Here is a 5,750-nt window from a genome sequence, read left to right on the forward strand (position 1 = left end):
CGTCTCTTACTTTTTTTTATTTTTCTTTTTTTTATTTTTTATTTTTGAGACGGAGTCTCTCTCTGTCTCCTAGGCTGGAGTGCAGTGGCGCGATCTCGGCTCGCTGCAAGTTCCGCTCCCAGGTTCATGCCATTCTCCTGCCTCAGCCTCCCAGTAGCTGGGACTACAGGTGCCTGCCACCACGCCCGGCTAATTTTTTTGTATTGTTTAGTGGAGACGGGGTTTCACCGTGTTAGCCAGGATGGTCTCGATCTCCTGACCTCATGATCCGCCCGCCTCGGCCTCGCAAAGTGGTGGGATTACAGGCGTGAGCCACTGCGCCCGGCCCATTTCTTACTTTTAAAGCTCACTCTAACATTTCACCTTCAACAGTTCTTAAAATCGTATCAGGACCTCCAAGTCATCAATCATTTTATTGCTTAACTTCCTCCTTTGAGTAGATTAAATTTTAAACTTCATATTCTAGCCACTCTTTTGCATACATTTTTAGCACAACATAAATAATTTTATTAACTTCTACAGTTACTTTGTGAATGAAATTATATAATTTTAATGAGGTGCTTAAATATGATCCAATACATAGGACACATTAAATAAACATAAGCTACTACAGTTTTAAGTTAGTTTTCTCAAATGTGCCTAAAGAACTGTTTAATACATAAATAGGCGAAGACAAAGTATTATTTTGATCAGATTTAATCTTTATTTTTTGAGATTATTAAAAAACTTTGAGAAATTCTTTTCATTTTTCTAATAACTTGATGATATTAAGGTAGTTGTCTTATGGTTTAATATAGGTGATTTAGAGTAGAATTTTTAATATTCAGTTAAAAATATTATTCAACAGGTAAACAATTTGTGTTGTAGCAATCATTTTCTAACGTACTTCGTACGTTCTTAGAAACTATTATTTCTAATATCAAAATTAAGAACCAATAAAATATTCAGTATAAGCATCATTTATATGTGTATAGATAAGTTAAATATAGATATAGCTATTAGATATAGATATACACACGATAAAACTTTTTTTTTTTTTTTTTTGAGACGGAGTCTCGGTCTGTTGCCCACGCTGGAGTGCAGTGGCGCCATCTCGGCTCACTACAAGCTCCGCCTCCCGGGTTCACACCATTCTCTTTCCTCAGCCTCCTGAGTAGCTGGGACTACAGGTGCCTGCCACCACACCCAGCTAATTTTCTGTATTTTTAGTACAGATGGGGTTTCACCGTGTTAGCCAGGATGGTCTCCATCTCTTGACCTCGTGATCTGCCCGCCTGAGCCTCCCAAAATGCTGGGATTACAATGATAAAACTTTTATGTTATCATTATTATAAACATAAACTATAAAAGTAATTGAGAAAAAATGTATATTATAAAATATATGTAAAATGCTAAAAGTAAACTGAAATAAAGTTAGTTTTAACTAAAATTGAGTACTTTTGCAAAATTACAGAATAACCTTCAGAAGTTGCCTCAATGTGCTAAATAACTGTTCACAGTTTAGTTAGAAGTTATATTATTAATAAGTAACAAATTATGTTATTTCATTATATACAACATTTAACAGATAGTCTCCTTTCTTAAATTATGGTGATCTAAGCTCAATAAAAATTTTAGTTCAGTGGCCAAGCCCGTTGGCTCATGTGTATAATCCCAGCATTTTGGGAGGCCGAGGTGGGTGGATCATTTGAGGTCAGGAGTTCGAGACTAACATGGTGAAACCCCGTTTCTACTAAAAATACAAAAATTAGCTGGTTGTGGTAGCGCAGGCCTGTAATCCCAGCTACTCAGGAGGCTGAGGCAGGAGAATCACTTGAACCCGGGAGAGGAAGTTTACAGTGAGCTGAGGATGCACCACTGCACTCCAGCCTGGACGACAGAGAGAGACTCTCTCTCAAGAAAAAAAAAATTAGTTCAAATATTGTATCTTGCACTCACGGATCAGTAGAATCACAGAAGTGACCCCTAGTTTTCTAACACACTTACGTTATTTCTGTCACTCTATCACTGATGACATTGATTTCTGGTAACCATAAAATACTTGAGAGGGATGAAAACAGAAAACAAGCTTTATTCACATGTTAGGAACGTGTTTTAAGACTTTTTATTTACATACCTGTAAACATCAAGTGTAATTTCTTCCCTTTGATAGGAGATAATATTTAGGTAAGACTTAAAGCAAAACACGACCCCAAAACTTGTCTTCCATCATTGCTAAAACGATCATTTAAAGCCAGTCTACCTGAGCAGAACCTAATTCACATATGCCTTCACATATTTTGTCACTACCTGGAAAATATGTTTAGAAACTAAAATCAAGACAACTATGCAGAGCAGACACAGGGTAGCCAGTCAAATAATAGCTTAAAATATCCAACATACTAAAATGGAGTCACTGAATCTGAGAATAAGTTGTAAGATCAGGTAATGACAAAACACATCCTATTAATCCAAAACTTTGTCAAGAATGGAATGCTTGACTCTCAAAAAAAGCAATTTGGGTTCACTATAAAGTAAGGGTTTTTTTTTTTTTCCATAAAAGGAAGAAAAACTTTTTATTTTATTTTAATTTAATTTAATTTAATTTAATTTAATTTAATTTTGGGGGATTCTGTTATAAATCTTTATTTTTTAAGACTTGAACACTGGCAGAATTAAATACAAAAGCAATCAAAAATCATAATATTTTCTAAAAATAGTTTTCCATTTGGGGCTTGCGGCCCCCTTCAATAAAATCATTCTGAAGATTTAAAGGGGTTTCAGCTTCAAATTTCTCAGAATAAAGACTCCTTTTGAGAGGGGCTACAGAAGCCCCCATGAACTTCCTGCTCCTTAAAACTAACGGGCAAAACAAAAAAACCTTCTAGAAAGCAAATATGACCCTTCTCAATACAGAGCTTTCCCCACCCCAATTTGTAGGTTTTCAGAGAAGACTGGGGAAGTAGGTAACAGCGAGCAAGTCATCCTGTGAGGAAGGTCCTGGAGCGAGCCCTAGAGTGGGGGCTCCTCAGGAGGGCCAGGAGCAGCGGGGACTTTTGACTCCACCTCTTCAGTCTCTGATTAGCACACATTCTGGGGAGTGCTCCCACTTGGAAAAGCTTCCAGGAGGCAGCTCTTCAGTAGCGACCAAGGCACACGTGGTCCATGGACAATTTTATCCTGTGAAGCGGGTACGGTTTGTCACAAAGGTTGGCCAGCACGTACAAATGTCTCCACGCATACTCGCACGTGGGGGAGTGCCAGTTGAAGCAGTGGGTCTGGAAGTGCAGCAGGGCCTCCGGGTAGCAGCTATGCCCCGTGAACGGGGCTCTGTCAGACAGGAGCTACTCCACCTCAGCCTCGGACGCTGCCAGCAAGGAGGCGATCTTGCGCACTGACTTCTCAATGAGGTGCCTGGCATCCAGATGCCGCTGAATCTCCTCTGTGAGCTGCCTGGAGTCCTCCAGATCGTTGATGTTCATCAGTTTCCTTTTCACGATCATGAGGGGCACATCAGGGCTGGGGGTGAGGTCAAGGTGTGTGACTGGAGGCAGGGAGATAGGAGAACTGGCTTTGTGTTTCATACTCTGAAACTGCATCACTTTCATGGTGGAGATCGTTTCGTTTCCATACTGCATGATGTGGCTGGTATTGGTGTGTGATTTTACCAGGTGGCACTGCAGGGTCTCGTTAGTCAGATCTTCCACGTCCGAGTCTTCCATCCAGTTGACGCTGTACCAGTCCCTCAGGTACGTTGACGTCTTATCATCATAGTAACAGGTGTAGGACGACTCTCTGGGGTTGGCAGCAGTAGTCGCATAAACATTAGTGTCATCAGGCAGGTGGTTCATCATGGACCCAGACTCACAGGCTTCAATATAGAACACCATCTTTTGGTACATTTTATGTACATTTTGGTACATTATGTACATGTAACGGATGATCTCATTCAGGTCCTTTACATGAAGATCTTCATTGGGAAAAACCAGTATTCCAGTAGATCCATGGTCAGTGAAGTAAAGGAACACATACATGATCCTGGGGGCCGCTCTTCAGGACTTTCCCGGATCCTATGCCCTTCACTGTTTCTACATCGCCTCTCAACACAGCAAGGAAATTTGTGGGGTAACATCCTCTCCAGTGTAGTCAGTCCTTCGGGAATCCCTGATAGACATCCATGCCATTGGGCCTGTTGATCACAATTCCTGGAGTGGGATTGTCTTCAGAGTGAGCAGTGTCATCGTACATCATAACAATGATCTGCTCGTCAGGAATCCCATTCCGGTAAATGATCTGGTAGGCATGGCACGCAGCTGCCTGGTGCTTGTAATTATATCAGCCATTTGAACCCACCACGATCATCACCCAGTGCTTGCCTCCATCTTCAGGATCATCTGTGGGAACAGCACCAGTGCCCAGTGCCACGCTGAGGAACACAGCTACTTTCCAAACCATTCTGCACTTTGGAGTTCAACTGCAGAAACCTGTCATAAGCGATCGTGATGGCAGTGGTGGCAGCGGTGGTGGCGAGTGACCGTGGTGGTGGCGGCGGCGGGACCGTGACAAAAATCTTAATTATAAATTTGAGAATAATGTAACAGTACAGCATAATATTCTCAGATAAAATACATCCAAGCAAATACAATGGAATTTTGCATCACGTGAAAGTTGTTGGCAGTATTTAGTTAGCCGAATCTAATAAAATCTTATTGTACTTTCTGCACTTATTTACAGTAAATGTGGCATAGTTCTTGTTTCTCCTTGACAGTACTTTTTGAAAATTGTGGTCAGTTGTTTTCTAACCTTTTATTTGCCTTCAGTTTTTTTTTTTTAATTTTAACACACAAACAATGTAGCCACTTATATTTGTTTCCTATGTTTTCAGTTGTATTGTATCATTTGAGATTTCCTTTCTGATCTATTACATTCTCTAGTTATTCTGTCAAAAAGCCTATATGTATGATAAATTTCTGGGTCCTTGTATGTCAGAAAATTTCTGAACTTAAATCTCTATACAAGTCTCAGTCAAATATTGTCCTTAAAGTCATTTCTCATTTTTTCTTCCTGAAATTGTCATTTCTAGGAAACATCTGGTATCTTTCATTAAAAGAAATCTGACATTTATTTTTGGTGGTCTTTTGGAATGGCCCTTTAAATAAAATGTTCAAGGTTTCATTACAGTGTGTTTATGTGTAGGTATTTTTTCTTTTAATCTCTGTTGACTATTGGTATTCTTTTATTCTGAATAATGCTTTTTAAATCTTCTTTATAGAAAGTATTGGATTATATTTTCTTCAAATATTCTCTTTTGCTTCCCCCTTCTTAGGAGCTTTAGGTCTTTTTTTTTCTACTATTTCTTAGATGGATTTTGAAACTTATGGACTTATTCTTAGTTTCTCTTAACTTCTCTTTCAAGCCACATTTTGAAAAAATTCATATTTCTGTTTCCATTTATTAATTACTCTCCAGTCCTTTTCACTTGTCTAATCCAAGTGTCTAATTTCAGATGTCTAATATTATTAATATGAATAATTACTTTTTTTAAAATTTGCAAGTTGTTAATACAAACTCTTTATATAACCATCTTCTGTGATTCTTTCCTGACTCTTCCTCAGTTCTATTAGGTAATAGCAGTGACGCCACAGATCATGTCAAATATTCAAACTCTCAGTGAACACCCGAAGATAGACATTCAGACAGCCATTGCTTTTCTAATGAAGACAAAACTTTGAAGCACCTGCTGCTTCCATGAAAATATCCAAAATAATCAT

General features: G+C 38.9%; 1 pseudogene; it reads right to left on the reverse strand.

The window, feature by feature from the left end:
- Positions 1–3,092: 3,092 nt before the first annotated feature.
- On the reverse strand, positions 3,093–4,434 carry LOC129011575 (legumain-like; annotated as a pseudogene).
- Positions 4,435–5,750: the final 1,316 nt, after the last annotated feature.

This window comes from Pongo pygmaeus, chromosome 14, assembly GCF_028885625.2.
Source record: "Pongo pygmaeus isolate AG05252 chromosome 14, NHGRI_mPonPyg2-v2.0_pri, whole genome shotgun sequence".
Taxonomy (NCBI): Eukaryota; Metazoa; Chordata; class Mammalia; order Primates; family Hominidae; genus Pongo; species Pongo pygmaeus.